We start from the raw sequence: 24223 nt of genomic DNA, 5'->3' as shown, positions 1-24223 counted from the left end.
TATTAATCACTCATATCTCTCAAAGATCTTTCCTCAAGATTAGTATCCTTCCTCTTAGAAAAAAGACACATCAGAACTGATGTATATAGCTACCTGTGGATACGACTTTCCAGCGCACAGCAGTTACCAGAATGGATCTCTCTCTTATTCTGTAGTTTTAATATTTTTCCTTCCTCATGGGCATCCTCTTTTAAAATATCACACCATGAAAACCAGCTTAGAGAGCCCATCGTTATGATGCTGAGCAGTAACATGTTGCTTTCAGAGGCTGCTGGTGCTCTGTGTACAGCTGCTGAGGCTCAGTGGCCTTGGTGGAGGAAGCCGCGTGTCAATGGGAGGCATCGCCCCAGTTACTACTCTGGGAATGCCGGGCCAGGAACATCAGGGAAGACTGTGCCATCCTGTGCAACTGACCCCCGGGTGGTGCTTAGAGTTTGGAAAGGCTGGATGGGTTGAGAATGCAAGCCTGCCCTGATGCTCTGTTGGTGTCATCAAATGCAAGAGACTAAGTTCTTCCCATTTCCATTGTCCATTGTTCTACCATCTTGTCTATACGTAAGAAGAACAGGATGCATGCTATCAAAAATAGGACTTGTGATGAAGGCTTGTGTTTCATCCCATCATATTCCTAAACAAAAATAAAACAAACAAAAAGGAAGCAGATGCTGTCATACTCCTTGCAACACACACAACACAAATTGCATCACCATTAGCTCACTTTTCTTCACTTTTTGGCAAACATGTCTAATATACCTACTTTAAATTCCCATCATTTATGAAGAATAGCTGACACACAGCAAGAACTCAAACTGTGCATAATGAATAACTTGGTGAAGTACTGTGCCCAGAAGTAAAACTTCATAAAAGTGTTCTTAAGACATTGCGTGAATTTCAGCTAGGAATAAATCAGTATAATTGGAATTTGTAGATCAAATTCAGCACAAGATTGACATCATATGCACTTGGTAACTATTTAAAGTTGACCCTCAAATAAACATATATATGGTTAAGGACTACAACTTGCTTCAATCTTCCTTTCAACAAAAGAGCAAAATGAGCGTGATTTAAATACCAAAACTGTGACTGTGGTCCATGTTATATTCTTCTTGTGCAAACTTCTTTGTACTCAGCTAGAAGAGGGAATATGGATCCTAGCTCTTTCTTATATAAGAGAGGCCTATTTTTATATTATGTTTTGTATTTTTTTTTTAAATCATGAGCCTGACTATACTTGGCACTATAACTAGTGGAAATACTTGTTCAAAAGCAATGTTAAAGCAAATCATATACAAACTATAGCTTTGCCTAAGAACCAAGGCTGAAAAGTAATACAGAATTACATCCATTGTCTAAAATTATCCATCATGAAACAATTATTTTTGTACTATGACCCTGGTCTTTGTTCATTAAAAGAAGTTAAGCAGCAGCTTTTATTTTATGCAACTCTTCTTTGCGTTTGTGGCACGATGAACAAAGCTCCTTATACTAATAATTCACACTTAAGCTATCATAGAATTATAGAAAAATAAAAAGCCCTGGAAAAGGCTTTAAAGAGACCTGCATTGTATGTCACAGTTGGTCAAAAATAATCACGTTTGAACCACCACCCAAACTAAGTCAGGTAGCATTCAAAATGATTCCTATCCCTCTACTTGTATAGAGAGATCTGCAGACAATCAAGAGATCCAGTCGCAGATCTCCTCGACAGTAGAATTTATCCTCAAAGGTTTAGTATTTATAATCCTATTATTTTCTAATCCTATTATTGTAATGTTTGGATGAATTGAATGTATTTCCTCCTTAATCTCTGTGTGATCTCAAATATTTCCCGTCAATGATGACTTCTGGCTGACCCTACAAATACTTTGTCCTTCAATACTTAAAAATAAATTGCTAGAACTGTTAGGGACATTGTATTTTCCATACATGCACCTTGCTGCTAATGCTTTTGGCAAAGACAATAGTTTTATAATACTATAGATAAGTTCGATTCTCATCAGATTTCCTTCAAAACATGCATTTTATTTTATTTATTAACCTTTATTTTATTTATTAACCTTTTATTTAACCCATAAGTGGCTACCATGATGCATTTTTTTTTCTAAATCATATTTTGGACTGTGCATGAAAAGGAGAAATATCTGCAGATTACACACAGCATACTGAAAAAAAAATGCCATGTGGAATTGCACGGATTTAATGCTATTTAAGGGTTTAAAAGTGACATCATAAATCACAAGAAGGTATGAATTAATTCCTATCCTACCATAAGCCTAAGATAATGTCGTAGCCTCAATTTTGGAAGTTGATTATTTTTCACTCCATTTGCAATTCCATTTTCATTTCCCGAGCCATCCTTTCACCTGCTTGCTTTATTTTGCCCTCTCCTCCTTTTTTATCATCTTCTGTTTCTACTTTTCTTTTCCAACATACTTCAGACTGCCCTACTTGAGTGTGGCAAATAAAGTTTCCATACAAACATGTGGATTCTTATTTTTTGCTAGCCAAAAACACTATATATCAGCAAGGAAATAGGGTGATAAGGCCATAAAGGAGGGAGAGATCAGGCCTCATGACCTGAATACCCTTGGAATACACAAGCAAAGTGCCAAAACAATGAAATATGGCAGACAGGTGACAATTCAAACATAAATGATGAGATTTGCTTGTACTTGACAGCAGCGTGTTTAATTCTGCTATCAACATACTATTAGAGTGTTATTTTCCCTCGTGATGCTTATGTAAACTTTGCTTATGCTCTTCTGCAAACAGTTTAGGCCTCAGTTCCTCTCTAACATTTAAATTAATAGCAGATAACCTTCCTTTTTTTTTTCTCCTGTTTTCCAGCTACCCAAAAGAAAGATAGGAATAATCGCAAGAGAATTATATGGGCAAGATAGATAGATCTGACATATACTTAGCTGGTCAAACATGCCCTTTTTAAATTTTGTTCAACACCAACACAATACACATATGCTAGCACAGTTCTGTGAAATTAAATGTTTTGCATTGGTTTATTTACAAAATACTTTCTTCTTAGAAAAAAAGTGTACTTAGGCAAATGATGAGTTGTCTCAAATAAACTAGGGTATTTTAAAAATATCAAGGACATACAGGTAATCGTGTTTATTGCACTTAGGTTTGTAGACACTTGCCTTGCTCTTATCTTAATGAAGGAGAATTTCCTCCTTTTCCATTCATAGCCTACTTAACATAATTTATAACAAACATTGGCTGTCTCTGTTATAAATGTCATCTTCTGCATTAGTGTCCAGCCATTATATTCCAATAGTTTGTTACCAAAACTCTTAATAGCAAAATTCAAGTGAAACCAATTAATTACAGGAATTCTTAAGCTTTGCTTCAATACACTATTGATATTTCAGTTCTATCCCATTACTGTCACTACATTTTCTAACCAATTATGAAAACGCACATTGCTACTATCCAAAGTTTCCCCTGTCTCATTAAATAGTCTTGGCTGAAGTTCTAAACTGGTTTCATACTGGGACCCAGTACCCTCTTAGGGTAATAGGGATATGAATTCTGGAGCTTTCCAAAAGAAGATACTGTTAGATAGCACTACTTAACTATATTTAAGATAATGTGCAGTAGAGAAAGATTTGCTTTTTCTGAACTGTCTGAGGTTTATGAATCAGCTCTCAACTTAAATGACATAGTACAGTAAACACACATTTTTGCCTGCTTTTAACAGACCACAAGTTCTTACACGTTCTCGTATAATGGTAGCAAACTATCCAAGGTGAAGGAAGTAAAGGAGATAATAGGAGTATGTGGAACATGTTCAGTAAAAGGATGCAGAAGTTATTTTAAGAAAGGGATACATGCAGAATAAAAAATACAGGTTTGAGGTTTAGTGATGATAAGGGAAGAAAGAACAACAAAAGAAAGAAAGACAGCTTCATTATGGGTGAGAAGGAAGGCTTTTTGCCTACTATAATGCATAAAGGAGAACTTCAGGATAGGCAGAGATGCCCAAGGAAATGATTCAATGATTTTAAACATCACAGAGAGTATATTTGTCTTGACATTTTTTCAGCCTTCTCTCTGCTTTGTGATGGATTTTTTTTTATATAAAACATAGTCCAGCATATTTCCTATATAAAAATAATCAGAATAATCTTATTACTTAAAAATAAAAGAAAATCATATAAAATAATCTTCAAAGAAAAATGAGCAAAAGAATATTCAGAGTCAAAGAATGTGAGGAAGTATTTTCCTGGGGTAACTGAAAAAAATCTTGTATTAATTAATATCCTCAAGAAATATATCCGTTTTTTGCAGATGTCTGGGTAGAAGGCAGCCACTGACTTTATCCATAGTACAATCTCACAGCAACCCTTCTCAAATTGTGAAGCAGCTCCAGATCTTGCTATTTGCTTATTTTTTAACTAGCTAATTAGTATTGATTATGAAGCTGCTACATATTTTTTTTTTTCAGAATTAGCAAGATCTCTGTAGAAGAATCCCATGCCAGTGGCAGAAAAATTCCCCCCAAACTATCTTATAAAACATTTGGATGAATGGGTACGTACAAATATGCCACATGTTTGCACTCAAAAACACTGCAAGATTAAAAGCTGGGCTTCAAAGAGTTCCTTTGAAAATACAGCATGGTGGTTTCGATTTTTCCTTATTCCGGATTGTCCTCTAGCATTCAAACTGTCTTCTAGGATTCTTCATAATGTGCCACATGTGAGCCAAACCTTGCTTCATGGTCCCAACAAGGACTTGGCTGCATCTCACTGCTGAAGTCTGCACACAAGGTATCCCTTCTCATAATTATTAAATACTTGGGTCAGACCAAACATTTATGCTAAACTTTCTGATGAGCCTTTATCTCAAATGGGTATAAGTCTAGGAAATGTCAATTTCAGAAACTGCAATGTTTTCCAAAATACACTTGAATGCAACAAGTTGAACAGCAACTTCATCTTTGAGCAGGGCTTTTAGGTACTGTCAATACATACACAGCAAATAACATAACCTTGTGGCATGCTGTACCCGTCTAATCTCCACTGCAAATATGCTTGTATATGGATGGGACATAGATTCAATCTTGATCTCCCTTTTCTGTAAGTTTTTCACTAATAACACATAGTATTAATTGCTTAGTGAGAATTGCTTAGAAATGCACATTACTGGACAAACACAAAAGTAAATATGCTGTATGAGAAGTACTTTCCAGCTTCAAAGGCAAATAGATACTGGCAGATAGATATTAGCATCTCTTCTAAAAGATACTGAAATCAAGCCAGAGAGGAGAAGTAATTTGTCTAGACCACAAGAGTAATTTTTGGAATGAACTAACTCTGGAAGTGCTGGTCACTGCGGACCAGCACACTTCAGCTGTATTCCTAGCCAGAGAGAGGGGGCATAGCAAATATCTACTGTTTTTATAACCGCAGTTCTGTGACTCCATCTCGCCTGACAGCAGGTCAGTTTTCCTTCCCGGTACATGTGCCACCAGCATGCCAATGAGCTCACTGAGTCAGCTGGGAAGGCACCAGGACAGGAACAATGCAGAAGAGTAATTAAAAATAAGGACTCTTGAGGGGACATTTCACTGTGAGCTTCTTCCTATAAACCTTCCTTCTTTTTCTCACAATCTAGTACCTGGATTATTTAGTGAGACTAAATACTGTTTCACTTTTGCAATAGTCCCAGATGTTGCACTCAGAACACCAAGAATTCAGTGCAATTCTGGCTCCTTCTCATCCCTGCCAAAAATACATAGCATTAATGACTGATCCAAGTAGTTCTGTTGTTTAACAGCTTGAATATTGTAAAACTCAAAATCCCCCAACTATGTTTAAAGTCCCCAAGTTAAATCAGCAGCAGTGTTTATTAAACAGCAGGATTTGATCTATCTGGAGTCCACAGCTGAACAGCAGACACACCAAAATTCGAGCAACAATGACCTCAGAGTTATGTACATTTACCATGTGCTGGATTTCCTGGTATGCTGAAGCCAAGGGGAATGATCCACTCAACTAGTCCAACACTGAAGTTAACACTACTGTTAAATTGCTGCCTTTATAAAGCATTTAAGCCTATGACTCCAAGTTGGAATACATTTCACAGCTTTCCTCTTTTAACAGTAAGGAATGTTAATGAGAGTCCTAGGTAGGATGTGCAAGTAAATCTGAAGGCGTTCTCCAGCAGCAGGAAATTCTTGTTCTGATATTTACAGAGGCACAAGGAAGCAGCTGCTGCATATGGGAAGGATATATTTGAGAAAAGATTTGGAACAAGCAAATGAAAAAAAAAGAGCAATTCACCTGTCAGGTGGAAGACTTCCTCACTATAATCCTGTTCTCCTGAAATCATGGTAGTCCCTCAGCTCTCCAGGGTTGGCATTATATAGGAGAAATAAAAGGTGTTTAGTAATTTGACCTCTGTAAATCTGTTGCCACCAAGATCCTGATGTACAACGCCCTTTAGGGTAAAGCTACCCTAGGCTGTGGACTGAGCTGGAGCCCTTTTGTCTTGCTTCTCGTTTATCTTTAAACCTAGTGTTGAAAAACAAACCCACTGCAAAAAAAGTTCATGTATTACTCCAAAGTGGAGAGAGGACATCATACAACAGGGTTTACTGGAGGAGAAAAGGTTGCTTTGGGCTTTCAGGGGGCGAGAGCACTGACTTGTACTGAGTTAAATGCCTGCAGCAGGATGACAAAAACAAACAAACAAAACAACAACGACAACAACAAAAAAGCTCTTTAGCTCTTTTCTTTCTCTTCCTACAGTCAGAAATATGAGGAACTGCTTTTCCTCCCCCAGCTCTTCCCAGTATCCCCAAAATAGATTCACAACTCAGTGTCTCATGATTTAGACCACTGTGTTGCCAAAACCAAAAAGCAGAGTAGTGCATGGAAAACATCACAGTGATGTTTCTCACTAGTTTAAGTTTCCTTTTTTGGCTTTGTTTGATGCTGTCAGGTTGTGCAAGGTTATTTTTTACTTTTTCAAATTCTCTCTTATCCATGGCTGAAAGAAAGAAAGAAAGAAAGAAAGAAAGAAAGAAAGAAAGAAAGAAAGAAAGAAAGAAAGAAAGAAAGAAAGAAAGAAAGAAAGAAAGAAAGAANGAAAGAAAGAAAGAAAGAAAGAAAGAAAGAAAGAAAGAAAGAAAGAAAGAAAGAAAGAAAGAAAGAAAGAAAGAAAGAAAGAAAGAAAGAAAGAAAATATTCACTTTCACTACTGAAATCTGCCCAGTTAATGGACCCAGGTGATTGCCAGCATGGTAAACATCTACCAAAAAAACCCACAAACAACCTAACCAACCAACCAAAACCCCATATTCTTTTTTCTTTCTGTTATATATTACGTATTTCATATACATGATGAGATGGATGTGGAGTATATTCATTTTCCACTTAGCACCACACATCAGCATGGCATACCATCTCTGGTGTCACTACCACGCAGAAGACATGCACCTCTGTATTTATTTTTTTATCAGACTCAAATCATATGCTTTGACTTTCTTGTAAATTAAGACAAGTTTAAGAGAAGAAGCTGAATTGCACAGAACTCAGCATGGAGTCATTTATTATATAGTCCCTGCCCAATTTCTTGGTCAGTGTGTGCACCTCCAGTGGTTGGTTCTGACACATGTACTGTTGTGTTTCTGGTCCCAAAGTCCAGTGAGAACACTAAAGGAAGGTGGGCTTTTTAAATCCCCCATCCATTTTTTAATGAGAGAGAAAAGCAGATCTGCAAATGGTTGATTAGGTTTGCAAATAGATCACCTCCTTTCCCATCTTGAGAGTTAAAAAAATGGAAATAGGACAGCAGTATCTACAACAGGCTAGATGTCAATACATATGCTCAAGGACAAAGTGATTTCTTCCAGGAGGAGAGAAATCTGGTGCTTACAAGTGCAATATCCTTTCTTGTCCCCTTCCATTACCTTAGAGCCCCACACAGCAACAGCAGCTCTATCCCACAGGCTCACAGAAGCTCTTTGGGCTCCAAAGTCTCCACCTGTCTCGATGGCCAAAGCCCAACGCCAAGCCTTGCAGCAGGCTCCTGAGCTTCCCCTGCATACAAGAAACACCCTGGCTACCAATGTGGCCCCTCCCTTACAAAAGCAAAGCCATTTCTGCCCAGAAAACATGTGCGGAGCATTCCTCTAATGCCTTCACTAGGTGGGCTCTCACTAGGTGACCAGAACAACTGTTGGCTGAGGTCAGTCAGCCAGGAAAACAATAATGTCTCGAGCCTCAAGAGTGCTGTAAGTCTAACATCAGAATTAAGGCTGCTCTACTGTACTCAGGACGTTACATCTCTTGCAGCTGACCTCAATCAGCAGCCGTGTAGACCACCCGGGGGAGAGGGAGTGGAAGGGGTACAAAAGGTTTTATTAAACCCAAAAGAACAAAAAGATGAGAGCCTTGAACCCTCCAACAAAAGGAGGAAAGTTCTCATATGGCAAGAAGCCAGGTGATATTTTTTTTAAACAGCTTTTTCCCCTCCTTTGTACTTCAGCCGCTAAAACCTGTCTCATATCTGCAGCTGCACGGGGGAGATCTTCCAACCAAACTCCCTTGACTTAAAAAAAATATTAATCTTGCAGCTGCTAATAGAGAGCAAAAGGAGAGAGGGGGAGAGAGTGAGAGTTTTGTTGAACTAAGTAGTGCAGGATGTAGAAGGAATTAGCTTGAGCACTCCATTGCTCATATGCACTCATATTTTCAGGTCACCATAATAAATAGTCTTGGGAAAACTATTGTTGTAACAGTGTCCAAAGACAGTGTGGTTTGTATGTAGTAAGTATTAGTAGTAGTATGTTGTAGGCAGTGACATTGTAGCTCTGGGTAATAGCCAGCATGGCAGCGTTACAACAGGGAAGACATTTGACTTTTTTTGGTGGGAAGGATTTTGCAGCGTGGGTAGGTACTGCAATGCAAGGAGCTGCAGCAGGTAAGGGTTTAATATAATTTTCAGGATTCTACAAAATTCATCTGAGAATCACATGATTTTTGGTACTTCTAAGCAACTTCACAGCTTTCCTGAAACCACTAAACAAGATTGATTTCTGACTATGCATGGTCAACACTTCATGGCATTAATAAAAAACCAAACCTTTTTTGAATCTTAGTGATTCAGTTTTTTTCAAGCAAAGGTAATTTTTATGTTCTGTGAATCAGCTGTTGCTAGTAATTGTCATTCTTAAAAAAATTCATATCATAGTGATGCCAGGCACTAGACATACCCAGAAAGAGAAAGAAAATTCAACTTTGTTTTACAAAAGGAAATTAAGACACGAAAAAAATCAGATTCATCTTAGCTAATTTTAGATATATAACAAAAACACTTAATTAGAATTGCGGTTGCCCTCATCTTCGCAGTTACTCACTGGAGAAACACTTTGAAAGGCAAGCACACCTATCTTTTAAATCTGAATTGCCTCTCGGAGGTCTCTCTCTCTCCACTGACAAGCAAAGGAAACTAAAGCAATTATGATCTTAATTAGGTGTTTCTGTTTTATCCCCCCCAAACTTCAGGGATATATCTGGACCAAAGTAACTACATAACTGCCCAAGAAACATAAAGTAAAGCATGAGGCCAGAAGCCAGTCCTAATCTTTTGCCTGATTACAAATAACATTATTTCACATACATCCCAGTTCACTTATAGTGAGTAAAGAGTGAAGAATGAAGCTCAAAGGCTTCCCTCATAGTTTTTTTCAGCCTTCAGTGACATTGGCATGGGGAAATAGTTAAACTAACATAGTATTTTTTAAGATTTACTTTTTTAATTTAGAATGTTATTACCTTCATTACAGAATTCAAAAACTTCAGTCTAGATGGGCTGCAAATTTTCTAATGGTGACAGGCATCAATAAAAAAAAACAGAAAGAAAATCATTCAAACAACTATAAAAGTAATTGCTATGTTAGGTAACTATTGTACTATAAATGATTAGGAATTTTATCCACTGGGTTTTCACCTTGCTCGTTGCTAGTAGAATAGGAAAATATAAAGCCTGCACTGAAAATGATAACATTGAGGCTATTAGTAACACTGAACTGGCAAGAAAAAGCTCTCATAGAAGGTTTATATCTTTCAGCATAATGTCCAATATCACAAAAGGCAGTGATTTTTTTCCTCTGGCAAGAGCTGCTGGGTCAGCCAAAGCAGGGTGTACTTGTAATTGTCTGATGTCTGAACTCAGTAAAAAGATCTTTGAAACCTTGAAACTAGTGGAATACTTTCCTCAGAGTCTGATGAAACTGCCTGTTATCCTTACCCCTAAATGCAGCATCTTATAAAAAGAAAAGATTGCAATAAAAGGTTTCACGAAAGAAAGAGGATCCTCTCTGAAAACGATTATGGAGTAGAACTGGGTGACCTCAGGTTGACCAGTTAACCACTGCAACTGGGTGACACTTAAAAACAAACGAGGACAGGGTTCAAAAATTTGTGTTCCGCAGAGCAAAGGTCCCACGTGAAATCCTCCCTTTCTTGGTCTGGCCTCATTTTACCATAAAGAGAAGCTGGAGCGACCTAAAGGAGCATTTGGGAAATCCTCCTAGAAGCATCGTCATGGAAGATATATCAAAAAAAAAAAAAAAAAGGGATTTTTAAAGCATCACTTCATGACTTGTTGTGTAAGAAGGATAGAAAGGGGGGGTGGGGACACCAGAAGGGACAGCAGACTACGTATTTCCAGATGGGGCAGAACAGGTGACGGTCTCAGTGAGCTATAAGGCCTCAGTCTAAATTATGGATGTCTAAAGGCTGTCTAAATTATGGATGGAAGATTATGTAGAAGCTTTACAGTAGGTCAAAAATCAGGAAAGAAATGTGAATTCTGTGCTCTGGCAGCATGAAGAGCTGAGCAGAATTTCACGTCTTCTCAAACTGGGGATAAAATCAGCTGAAAAGGCCACACTACGTGATGAATTCAATCAAATGTGGTTGGATGGTTGGGCTCACAGGACAGTGTTAATGGTGTGTACTCAATCCTGAGGCCTGGTCTATTCTGGGACATATCCTGTTTGGGATCTCTAAGAATAACCTGGAAAACAGGAGAGAAAGCACTAAAGACAAGCTCACGGATGGGCCCAAACTGCAGTGTGCCATCCATATGCCCAAGGGCAGCACTGCCATGCAGAGGGAGCTAGGCAGGCTAGATGAGTGGACTGAGAGGAAGCAACAAGGATATACACAAAATCCTGCTCCTACGTAGGAATATTCCTAACTCCTGCTCCTTGTAATGATTCAGGCTGGAGATAATAAACTTGCTAGTAACAGCTCTTCCAAAATAGGCCCAAGGGTCCTGGTGACGAGCTTAACGTGCATCAGCAATGCAACCTGGCAGGGGTGCAGGCTAACTGCACAGCACACAGTATCAAGACTGCAGCCAGTGCAGGAGGGAAACGCTGAACTCATGGAAATCAATGACAACATGAAATTACTCCATGTGGTAAGTGTGACAATTGACTGTGAAGAACCACAGAAAGACCTAACCTCACTGTGACTATACAATAAAGCAGGATATGAAATACAATATAATTGTGATGCACACAGAAAAAAGGTGCTAGATGCATGGGTGTGTCTCTCCAAGCAACCTGCACGAAGGGATTATCTTGTAACAGTGCATATGGGGCTCTAACCAGGCAAGAACACAATCACCTAACAACTACAGTAGAGATGACTGCTGTGAATTATGTATTCCCTTATTTTTGGATCAGCTGTTTGTGAAAACATTATTTATCATTTGTAAAATATATTTTTCTGTCAATATCTGTAAAAGAAAAAAAGAAGACCATTTGGAATTACTTAGCTAGTTCGACTTTTCAGAAAGCAAAAGGAACTTTACCCACAACCTGAATTCAGAATACTCCTTTCCAAAACGGCCCTGAAACATCAACCCTTCCTCCATTTCCCCAACCATTTATCTTTCAAGAGATACTACTGGAAGTAAAAAAGGTAAGTGGGTACTTTTACGCCTTTATTCCTTTGAATGGAAGGGGTCTTTGGTTCACTTTTCAGTTCTGTGTATATAAACCCACAAATCTAGCCTTTAAAGCACGCTGTGTGCAAAATAAAAATTTCCCAAGGGCTTGTACAAGACTGTGGAACAAATCCCAGAAAGGCAATAGAATGAACTTTGCAAGATTCACCATCTTCTGCTTCCAAGGCAAGAAAAATCTCATCATCTTGATTTTCCAAGAAAAACACTATAACGTGCATTATAAAACAGCAGAAACCCAAACGCTATCAAAACTGAAACCTACTCTGCATGTACATTCCCATGAAGACTAAGAGAGAGAAAATGGATCACAAATACTACTCACAGTGTTCAAAGCACCAACCAAAGTTGCTCAAATATCCCAGGACTGTGAGCAGAACAAGACCTGAAAAAAATAAAAAACAAGCAGACAGATAAACATAAAAGATTAAAAGATTGTATGAGATTGTGTGTGGCAGGAACACCAGATTTAGGCAAAACAACTCATGATGTTTTTGCAGAAATACTTATTTCCCTCTACATGTGTGTATACATGTATATAGCACAGTCAGCCATCGCTAAAATATTGACAATTATTTTACATGTTCATTTATTATATTACAGCTAAACTACATACATACATATTACAGCTACATATGTAACTACATATATAGAAATAAAATACTTTTTAGAACTATATCAGCCTTTAGTTTTAGCTTTTTATTTTCTTAAATATAGCAAGTTTCCTTCAAAAATCTTGCTTGCTCTCAGTATTATATTTTTAAAAAGAACAAATACAGCACATTGCAGATCATTCCTATCCGACTTGTTGCAATCTTTAGTTCTTTAATCTTGTGTCACAGCTGAAGGTTAGCTTGACCCATGTGATTCACACTAAAACAAGTAGTGGGGGGAAAAAGCTAAGAAGATTCTTGTGATAAACCGTGTTTAATTCTATTTTGGAGAAAACAATCATCTCTCTCGGTAGGATGATGGCTGAAAACTGCAAAAGCTCACACAAATATACAGTGCTGTATCGCTCGGTTTAATAAAAACAATTTATATGCAGGGTAGTGAACACAAGGAAAGTTATGGAAAACATTTCTCACCCAAGGACAGAGTACCAGATGTGCTAAGACTTATGGGAGCAATCAAAGGTGGCCAAGGCTCTGCTGTGGGCCTTATTAAGTTAGACTGTGATCCAGCACCTTCAACTTATTAAGCTGTCGGGAGTTTCAGTGATTAAAACCAAAGAAAGGTCAGTCACAGACCTTCAGAATTTCCCTGGACTGGTATTTTCTTTTAGGCCTTAGACCCTAATGAAGACACTCCATTTGATACGTGGATTTCTTTAAATTGGTCTTTTGAGCTGGATTTGTCCATAGCTTGAGAAAATCTTCAATAGATTTTGCTTCTTCAGAACTCTGCATACAGTTATCAAAAATCCTAACCAATAGCAAGAGATGTGGCCTTATAGGATGGCTTTGCATATCATCAGTGCAAAGATCAAAGGAACAGGTTAATGGGGATCTGGAGAAGTTTAATTATGTCCTAGGTAAGAAATGAGGGTTAGTGGCTGTAGGTGGGGCTGTTATAAATAAGCTTTCAAAGCTCTGATAGCTGAAGTATAATGTTTGTAAAAGTCATAATAAAACTGGTATTTCTTATGGATTTAAGGTTGCCAAAATCAAGCTACTAGTCCTAAAAAAGCCACACAGCAGGTGCAGACATAATGTTCTCCAGGTAGATGTGATGTCATTCTATTTTCTGAGCTGTTCTCAGGTAGGTTAAAGGTTGTTGTTTCATCTAAAGGGACACATATTACTGCTTACAAATCTTTAATTGTAATAGTACCATGCAGTATTGTGCAGTATTGTTTAACTCCACCTCTTAATCTGTGGTATCTGACTTGGGCAAAAAGTTAGCAAGTCTGCAGAAGTCTCTGAATCATCTGCATTTTTTTCTTTGGTGCTACCTACATCAATTCTAATGGCATATTTAGGGTGGACTAGCACTTCTATTACATACAAGTCCCTCTTCCTCACAAGCTTTTAAGGCAGTTACAATAATGAACTGTGGCAACTAGGTATACAGTGACAGACATGCAGAGGAGCCTGTCGCATTTATTTTATAATAACAATGTATTAAAATCAAGATGGCTGTTTTTGCGTTGTGAAGATAAGGAAGGAAGCTTTTGTACCCTTCACAATCTAATAAATGAAAAATGCCATCCTGTTACAAAGCAAAACATAACAAGTCTAGTAGGTCATGATTCATACACTGTTTTGGTGCCCTCTTTCTTACGCATTTTAAAATTGTGGGATATTAATTGTTCTGGGATAACTGCAACACCCTTGTAGTCTTTTTGAATATAGCTATTCATGTAATATATAACTACATAATGACTTTATAACAACAGTCGCTATCGCATAGGAGATCAACACGAAATCATAAGAACTTTACATGATAGGATTTAACATTCGGTCCAAGAAACTCTGAAGTTCTTAATCCCATTAATTAAAACAAACTGTGCATTTCCATCACCTCTAGAGGATTCTGTTCTCATACTATAATTCTGCTTTTTACTCAGTGAATTACAGGATCCTGATCACACACATAAGTGGCAGAGCAAGCCAGGCACTGAGTGGTGGCACTAGTCCTTTGAAGCCTGGCCAGATAAAAGTTTGGCTGGAATCCCAACACCCCTTGCATTTTGATCAAGTGAAAAATCACTCTTCTGAAGTCAAGAGGAGCCTTGCCTTTCACACACGTCTTAATTGACTCATAACAAGCTCGAGGGTTGGGAGACAAACTCACAGGATTGCAAGGAAGTTCTCCTTGAGCTGCGTGACTATGAGGGAAGCTGGAAGGGAATGGAAAGAAGGTGTGATTGGGAGCAGGGGTGTGATTGGGAGTAGCTGTAATGTTTATTGTGGAGGGAAACATCGAGTAGTGGCTTCTGCCAAAGAAAGCTAAATATTGAGGGGTAGGATCTGTCATTTTGGGGTGATGAAGGAGGAAGCAGTGGCGTTATTCTCTCTCCCAATCTCTTTTTTTTACCACATGACGCTGTTCTCAGTTGAACGAAGATGGATTTGTGGTTGCTGTAACTGACTGCATTCAGGATTGAAATCTCATCTACAATACTGAATTGTGTCCTGTTCTTTCCCATTCAGCTTTTCACTAACTCAGGAGAAATACATGAATAAAGATTTCTGGTCATTTTAAGCTGAGCTTCAGGTTTACTTTGCGATACATATACCTAGCAAAAGCTGGGCAACCTATACCCTATAGCATACACTGGGAACGAGAAGACTAGATGGCTTTTGCCTCCACAGACTGAGGGGACAGTGGGCCTTTACCTTTACAATCTAGCTGAGTTCATGGAGTGCTTGGCTGCAACATTTCAGTCATTTTTAAAGTGCCTTTGCTGGAACTAGACGAAAACCTGTCAAATTTGGCTAATTACACAAGGGTTCACACCAGTGAAGCTCAAAGGGCAGGGCCACTGAAATGTGAATAGCTTCTTGGGACTGCAAAAGCCTTGGTTCATGCCATTCTATATTAACCTAGCAGACCAGAACGACCCCTTCTGAACTGCTTGGCTGGATAAATGCAATGCACTTTAAAAGAATGAACAAATAAATATTTACAGTACCTACCTAACAGACTAGAATAGGTTCTTTGAAACTATTCTACTATTTATCAGCTAATTTTTTTTAAGTATGATGTACAAGGCTGTTTATTTAATAATTTTTACTAAGAAACCCTTTTTCTACTACTTATTTTCAGGCAAATAAATACTAATCAAAATCTCCCCTTTTTCCCCCCCCATAAGTCAGGTATTTTTTGTGAAAAATAAGTGACCCTATTATTTCAGAAAATCTGCTCCTGTAGAGCCAAACCTTGAGCTTCTGAAACAGACAGACACACAAGAGTCAACATTAAGGCTGACATTCCATTTCAGTATTAAGTCATAGCATACTGATTTCTTAACATGACAGGAAACCTGTTATTAATAGTTCTCACTCACCAGACAATCCCACTGAGATCCCTTTGTGATAAGTAAATGAAGTCGATCTGAAATGTCATGGCAATGGCCTGAAGAAAGACGGCAGAAAGATATCACGGAGATATGTAATAAACAATTGTTCCAGATACTTTCCAAAACTAATAAAATAGCTTCTCAAATAATCACAATGGACTCGGAGACAGCAGATTTAAGGGTCAGCAGGGAAAGGACAAAAGATGTCTGCTTGTGAGCATCTGCAGACAGCCAGTTCTCTTGTTGTGGCTGATCTGAAGCACTTTTTTCGAAGACTAGCATTTCATAGGGGATTCAGAACAACATTACTCATGGGGTGACACATGGGGACACATGGGGGGCTTCATCTTTCTCTTCAACTTGGGAAATACAGTGTGAATTAGGTTTTGCCCAAGGAAGGAGGGCAAAACCTCCACAGTATACACAGTCTCTTCAGGAAAGAGAGGATGACAACATTTAAAGAAAGCTGGTACCCTACACTTGAAATGCTATCTTGATTATAAAAGGTGAGCCACTATACCCAGCACATGTTGTGTATTGAGGGCCTTCACAAGCTCACATATAATAAAATCTATTTACTGCATATTTTTGTAATGTTTACAAAAGGAGCTGCTGTATTTTCAGTCCTGTCTGATAATTCTGAGTCCAGAATTATGTTGATTAAGACATAGACATAAACATTAAAAGATGATTGGAAAGTTACTGATTTTTTTCTACGCTGCCGCATAGTGTCTGCTTGTGGAAATGTCATGTATTCACGGATCTGGCACCAAGTCCTTTTTTTTTTTTTTTTTAATAAAACTAAACACCTTCCTTGACACCCAAACACTTCAAGTGTAGAAGAAATATTAAAATGGAGATTCTTTTTAGCTTTGAGCCAAGATCAAGCAGCCTTATATCAAATAGCAGCTTGTAATACAACATTATGAGAGAGTTAAGAGTGGATATCATTCATACTTTAATTAGCTCAACTACCAACTGTGAATACATACAGGATATTTCCTTCACAGCTTTCCATTGAAGTCCATGCCTACCCAATTCTGTTAACCTGCAGCCATGGTGCTATTTAAAGCAGCTATTTCCCTTTTTCTGTTACATCATGTGCTTAATCTGATGTCCAACAACCATATTAAAGATCTGTAACAAAAATTATAGATTACTATCGCCATTGAGCTGAGAGGGAGCAGGTATTTATTGTTTTTAATATTCTAACAGATGCCTTAATAATTTCAAATGATCTTCTGAAGCGTTAAGCAAGTGAACAAAGAGTCAATAATTTTTGTTTGGGGGAGGGTCAATAGAAAGAAAAAAAATCTCTAATCAACTTAAAGTTGTCATTTTCCTTTACAAAATAATGTTACTTTTGAAGATAAACATCTGTGAATCACTTACTGTAAAGTAGCCATATTTCCCATTCCCCTACAGAGGAAATTCACTTCAGCATGGGCAAGTGGTTTCTGAGCAGTTTTGAAGCATGCTTAACTTACAGATAAAAACATCTGATTTATCTCAACATCTTGATTATATTTTCCATCCACAATGTTTGCCACAAAACATGTCATCATACAGGTTTTCAGAAATCTCTACTGAGCTACCGGGATATAGCTTTTATTCTGGCTTGACTTTAGACCTTCATAATTAATAATCCATTCTTTCTACTTTAAAGAAAACTTTTAAAGTCTTCTACTATTTTTTAAGAAAAAATACTGTTTCTCTCCATAGATGTAAGTTACAGTTTTAAATATAAAAATAAAGATGTTGAAACATGCAGCTTTTTTTTTTTTCTTTTTTTTTTTTTTTTTTGCTTTCTTCATATGTTGCTCTCCAAATACTCTCAGTTGTCTACTCCCCTTAAAGACTGATGGGCATCCAACCCTTAGAAAGCAAGACAGAGCTCTCACATATTCACATTCTGTTCAAAGTCCATTTCTGCAATACCAGGTCTGCACCAGCATACCAAGGTAGCCAGGGTCTCTTACAGCTGACTCAAAAATGGAGCTTGTATTTTGCAGTGGGCTGGGAGCTCCGCAACTCCCCCAGCCAAATGCCAGTTTTCTGGACCCACTGCTGTGGTAGGTGAAACGTGGAATATTGTGTTGCAGTGTTGTGTGCGTGTGCCCACAGTGCCGGCAAGTGTTGTGGCAGCATGGCCAGAGAGCCGCTAATGGAAAAAAATCCAAATGAAATCAGGATTGCATTAAGTTAATGGCAAAACTCCTAATAAGGTTTAACAGAAACAGAATTTTACCTGCATTGTCTACAGACTCTGCTGTACTATATGCGCAAGGCTCAAAGCCCTTATTTTAGCCCCGGACCTTGCAGAGTTTACATGGAAGGAAGGCAAAACTGCTGTGTAGCAGACAGCAAGTGGGCAGCCTGGAACCCAGCCAGATGTACAAATTGCTCACACTAATATTCTCACTAATATTGATGGAGACTGGGAAGAAGGAGGTGCAGTTTGCCCCAGAGGAAGAGGTAACACATTCCATTTCCAATTCAGCACTTTAAGAGTACATTTACTGATATTGCGTGCAGGTAGTGACGGCTTTCGTTAATGCTGACTTTTTATAGTTAATTTAGAAAGAGAGAGAAGTGAAGCATTTCCTGTATATTTGCTGTTTGCAGCAAGAGTTTTCTCACTAGGCCAGTTAGATATTGCATTTATCACCATAGCAAATGGCTTGTATTTAAATAAATAAATAAATAAACAAACAAATAAAAGTAGGAAAAAAAAAGGGATGCAATTCCTCTTGGACGGAAGGCAATTCTGCAGTTTATTTATGTTCCATTCCATTTAGTATGCAGTGTGGGCATGGTGCCACACTGACTTTTAACCCTAATAGAGAAAACACACAAGTCGACCGCGGGCCTCTAGGGAATGTGGAGCTTTAATGGCAATTTGAGTGTAAAATCTGGTCTCTGGAAGAAAGGTCACCACATCTGCATAACCCCCTTGAGTCAGGCTTACAGCCCTGTCTGCCTTCAACTAAAGAGGCATTTTCCCGTATCTTAAGGCTGCTTTAGTTTGAGGTACATGGAACACATGACAGAATCAGGGGAACTGAATGATGTTTGTGCATGTTTGACTGCACTCTGCATCCTAAGAGAAGACTTTTGAGAAACCCAATCAATACTACAACCATGTCCAGTACAGCAGCTATGTTGTTTCATTCTGTTACAATAATGAATTGAAGTCTCACAACAGCACCTATAATAAGCACTACTCAGCCCTTGATATTCAATCACCTTTAAGTGGTTATATCTAGCCAAAATCCACAGTTAACTATAGTTTTACAATACCCTCTTGGCAACCTTTTATGGTCCTCTGCACAAAAAATGCAAGAACAACAGAACACCTTTCAGAGCCGTAGATCCCCTGATACAAGGCAGACTATTTCCCCTTTCTGTTGAAAGGTAGCATAAGGCATTCAAGACACTGTAAAATAGAGCACTTAATTTTCCAGGCAGAAGGTTTTTATCCTAACTGGTATCAGACGTTTGTGTCTGTCCACATTCTAATTTTTATTTCATGCACTTTGGGTCTTCTACATCAAGATTTTCTATTTAAAAAAAAAAAAAAAAAAAAAAAAAAAGCAAAGGAGCTTTAGGAAGGGGCTATCAGGAGCTAGCTATAAGGAATCTTCAGCAAAGGCGCTATCTGCTTTAATATCACATTTTAATCCTAAGTATTAATGATTAAACATTTAATTTCTGGGCAGCTTCCATGACAAAGCTGCCAACGTCACAAAAAAAAAATACTGTTGAACTGGGTGTGTTATCAGTTTTGCAGGACAACTGTCACTTTGGCAGGACGCTTTGACTCCTTCAAAAAATCCCCTCTAGCTAGAAAGCCATAGGGCTGGGAGAGAGAAGTGGTGACTGCAAAAATAAAGAGAACAAAGGAAAACAGAGAGGCAGCTTGAGCGCAAGCTTCACATCAAACATGCTTTCACTCTGGACTGGGTTCAGGGCTCTGTGATTTGGTTCAGCTTGGTGGGAAAACGTTTAAAATCACAGCTGCCTTCTGAGACGTTTGTTAAAACTCTCTCTTTCCTCATACCCCAGGCAGCCTCTGCTCCCTCCATCCGCATCCCCTCCTTTCTCAGCCTCACCTTCCCTCCTGCCCCCTCACTCAGCGCATCTCCTCCAGGCACGCAGCGCCCTAGCAGGCTCCCCTCACCCCTGATCCCAATCTGGGAATGGATCGATACAGCAAACTTGCCTGGATTGAAGCACCCTGTGGGTCTAGTTTTATTTGTTCCAAAAAACTAAACAAAATTTTAGATGAAGCTGCTGTATTCACCAGTATTGAGATCAATTTTGAGGCCCAAATGCCTTCTTAGCATCAATCTCTAAAAAGGGGCCCTCTCATAGTCATTCTAATCTAGATCTGCCCGGGCAGAAAACTGAAAGGATATAATAAAGAAACAGAGAGTTTTACTAGGTTTTAAAGAGTAACTAAGGCAGATATTTGTGCAGTGACTTCAAAAACAAACAAACAAACAAACAAACAAAAATTAATTTCCCATCTTTGTCATGTCCACAGAATTATTTCCCTCTTACCTTCCATTACTTTCTCTCTTACTTTCCATTATTTCCACGATCAAAGCTCTCACAACCTTCCCTGTTTGGAATGTTAGAGGAGCAACACTACGACATTGAGAATTTCAGGGTTTAGATTTTCTTTTAGAACCACAAGGAAGGATATATACATATATATATCTATATATGTATGCATATATATGTAAAGAAGGGAAGGGAACTAAACGTTACGGTTAAAATGATCTGTTGTGTCAAGGATGGTATAACCAAACATAGCCTTTACAATAAAAATAGTGTCACGTCCAATTTCCTCTCCTATCTCCATTGAACGCTGTAGTGTTTTGAAGTAGCTGTAGTGCAATATGATCTGCAGAATATCAACAGTATTTTCAAACATGTGGTAATGTTTTTCCACACACATAAAAGTGACCCAAACTTAACTAGGAACCAGACAGTTTCAAAACTAATGTTAACTTTGACAACTCCTATAGATATTTTATATTTTGTTGAACTCAAGATTACCAATTTTTCCTAAGACTCAAAAGGACCACAAAGCTTGTCCTTGGAGCACCATTCTAGCCGATAAGAAGAAATGGCTATTTCTAAAGCCAGCAATGAACATCACAGATTGTGTTTTTGAGCCACATGTTTAAAACACCTATATTTCTATGAATTAACACCTAGAAAAAAAGGATTGATACAAATCCCCCTTTTTTACGATATATCATTTAAAAGGCTTTACTCCTCTTACTGTGCCTTATTAAATGCAGACCTTATTTCCCTCTGACCAATGTCAATGGTAAATTCCAATTGATTTTGCTTAGGAACAGGATTGGGCACTCCATTGTCAGAGATTCCAGCTGAAAGCTGACATTTGCATCGAATCCTTCTTCCCTGCAAAGCATTTGCTTACAAATTACTGTGACTATCACTAAACAGCATAGGCATCTTTTAAGAACCGCGCTTTTGTCAATTTATTAGACTTAATACTTAAAAATTAATAACACTTGTGGGAGGCATGCAGGACAAAATTGGACTGTCAGGAAACTACTGCTTTATGCTGGCTCTTGAATTAATTCTTTTTTGCTTTTTACTAATCTAAGACAAACTACATTCCATTTGATTAATTAATGATGGGAAGCACAAGGAAACCATGAAAAAATTCAAATTGTGCTTTGAAATGACAAATATTTGTCTTTTTGATATTCCTTAGCACAAGTATGAAACAGAATATACTGAAGTTCAGCAGCTGTAGAAAAATATTCCATGGCTAGAGCACAGAAATGATTTAATAAGTTCTATGAAAAGTCAATTTGCATGAGATCAGCACCTAGCCTATAACGGGTGGTAATGGATTGTTGGCTTGATTTTATACCACTTGACATCAGATTACAATACACTGAATAAATGTTAACCTATAATCCCTTTAGTAAAAGCTGGCATTGTTTGTCTTCCCTTGCAGAGACCACATTGATTTTCTTTTATTGGATGCTCAAGCATTGCACCTCAGATTGATTACTTTGAATTAAATGCGCAAGGAACATTTTTATTATTCTCAAACAGGATTCTTAACATTAAAGCGATGCTTCCCCCCCGCTCCTCCCCTTCATGCTGCTAAATGTATATTCTCCGATTTAATTTGGATTTCTTTCATTTTCCCATTTCTTTTCAGTGCTGCTGTGATGCTGACCCCTGCTCTGCCCCTGTGCCCCTTGACCCTGACACATCTGACCAGTGAAGACTCTAGGGGGGGCAAATTAATAGAAGCATTGCTTGTTAATTGCATAAAAGCAAAGCCAAGAATTCATCACCTCAGTCATGGCCATTGCTTCCCTTTGACCCTCTTCTCCCACAAGGCTTTTGCTGGTGGTCACATCTGTGGTTTTGCTATATCCTACATATTTGCCATATAATTATTCAGCATCAAACCTTATTAATCAAATCGATGCTGTGTTTTAAATGGAAATTGCTGGATTAATACAAGCATTCATTTCATCCTGAAAATCTTGATGGTTTTAGCACATGGAATCCAATTGGAATATAAAAGAAGGGATGTAGAGACCTGATTGAATTAGGAGAGGCATGCTGCACATTAAATTACATGTGCCAGCAGGGGTCCATGCTTTTATAGCAAAATACTACTGTAGAGTATTTTATGTTATGCCTCCTGTGATTTCTTTACACTGGTCAGTGCTCTCATGCTGTAAAGGCTATTTATGCCTATTTATATTTCAAAATATCTAAATTAAATGGGATCTTGCATATTATAAGCATTTGTTTCATTCCAGTTACTTTAAACATTTCTTCAAATAGTCAGTGGGAATAAAATAACATGTGCCAAGTTGCTGAATTTTCCAGCTTAGTTAAGAAGATGTTTTTTTCACTACGTAATATATTCTTATTAATGGATGAGTAAACAGTCTTGGTAATTAAAAAAAAAAAAAGAAAAAAAGAAGTGGCTTTGTTATCATGTCCTAAATGTGATGAATATATGAAAAAAAACTGCTACTTACCTGGTCTGGTGATTTCTGACTTCCTTTCACACCTTGTGTAGCTGCTCAGTCTCTACGTGGTGGAGAAACTGTGCACAGGATAGAGAAGTAGAAGGTTAGAAAATGAATAAATTGTAAACAAATTCATACACAGATGTGTGATATTACACATAGACTTGGTGAACAACTCATAAGATTTCACATAGAGATTTTTTTAAACTGGTTTAGACAAGTATTCCCCCTGAAATCCATATTCTGTAAGGATTTCTGTAACGTATTTACTGGGCCATGCTGTTGAATGCTTGCTATCAGGGAGTGGAGAAAATAAATAAAAAAATGAAAAGTTACTATCATGTCATGAAGAAGCATATAAATTAACTTCAGAATATCTGGGCATCCAAAGGACAAAGGTGATACCTCACAGTCTTTTTTCTTGACGATATACTAGATCCTACTAGATTAGTGCTGAAGCACTCCAAGATGTTCTGAAGAACTTCAGTTCCTACTATTACATTGAGTGTTAAGGATACAGTTTGGCATAATGCTCTCTGGGGAACCGAATTTTAAACCTGGCCTCTCTCCCACCTTTTCTGTTTCATCTTGTGTATATCAAGAGAGCTTGTTTTTTGCTTTAATAAAACTGTATTCTCATGTCTTCATAACCTGTATCATCAGTTAACCTATATATTAAGGACTTAGTGTCCTTGAGTATCACTAAGTGCTGTACTTAAGGAAATCAACTTCCTTTTTAATGTTTGCCCAAAATACAAACTGGAAAGTAAGCAATGTTCACTGGACGAAATAAGAGCAGATCTCTCTTCCAGCTCAGCTTGAGCTCTACCCATTTTCAGGATCACAGCATACAGCAAAAGGGTGCGTGACAAACTCTGGGGAGAGCAGTCATCAGTAAAGATTTCTGCATGCCCCTATCCTCAGTGTGGCATGTTAATTCAGAAAAGATTTATAGGAAAAATCCTCAGAAAATGCATTCTGTAAGTAATAAAATAATGTGTTATCATGCAAATCCTGTCTTAATACAAGATTGAAATTACTCAGAAGATGTTTACACTAGCGCAGTAATGAAACTGCATTTGGCAAAATGCAAAAACAAGTTACTATGGTATATGTTATGACATAAATTATTTTATTTTAATACATTCCC

At 37.9% G+C, this 24223-nt stretch overlaps 1 long non-coding RNA gene across 1 annotated transcript; it reads right to left on the bottom strand.

Moving 5' to 3' along the window:
• Nucleotides 1–472: 472 nt before the first annotated feature.
• LOC112951432 lies at nucleotides 473–23146 on the bottom strand. Its single transcript, XR_003250207.1, has 4 exons — nucleotides 23083–23146; nucleotides 16016–16083; nucleotides 12329–12388; nucleotides 473–628 (listed from the first exon to the last, which is right to left on the bottom strand). It is a non-coding gene; the product is annotated as an uncharacterized LOC112951432 (long non-coding RNA).
• Between the last annotated feature and the right edge of the window lie 1077 nt (nucleotides 23147–24223).

This window comes from Nothoprocta perdicaria, unplaced genomic scaffold (genome assembly GCF_003342845.1).
Source record: "Nothoprocta perdicaria isolate Ctin4 unplaced genomic scaffold, notPer1 scaffold_35, whole genome shotgun sequence".
Taxonomy (NCBI): domain Eukaryota; kingdom Metazoa; phylum Chordata; class Aves; order Tinamiformes; family Tinamidae; genus Nothoprocta; species Nothoprocta perdicaria.
The sequence above is the reverse complement of the archived record's forward strand: the minus strand, read 5'-3'. Positions and strand labels throughout refer to the sequence as shown.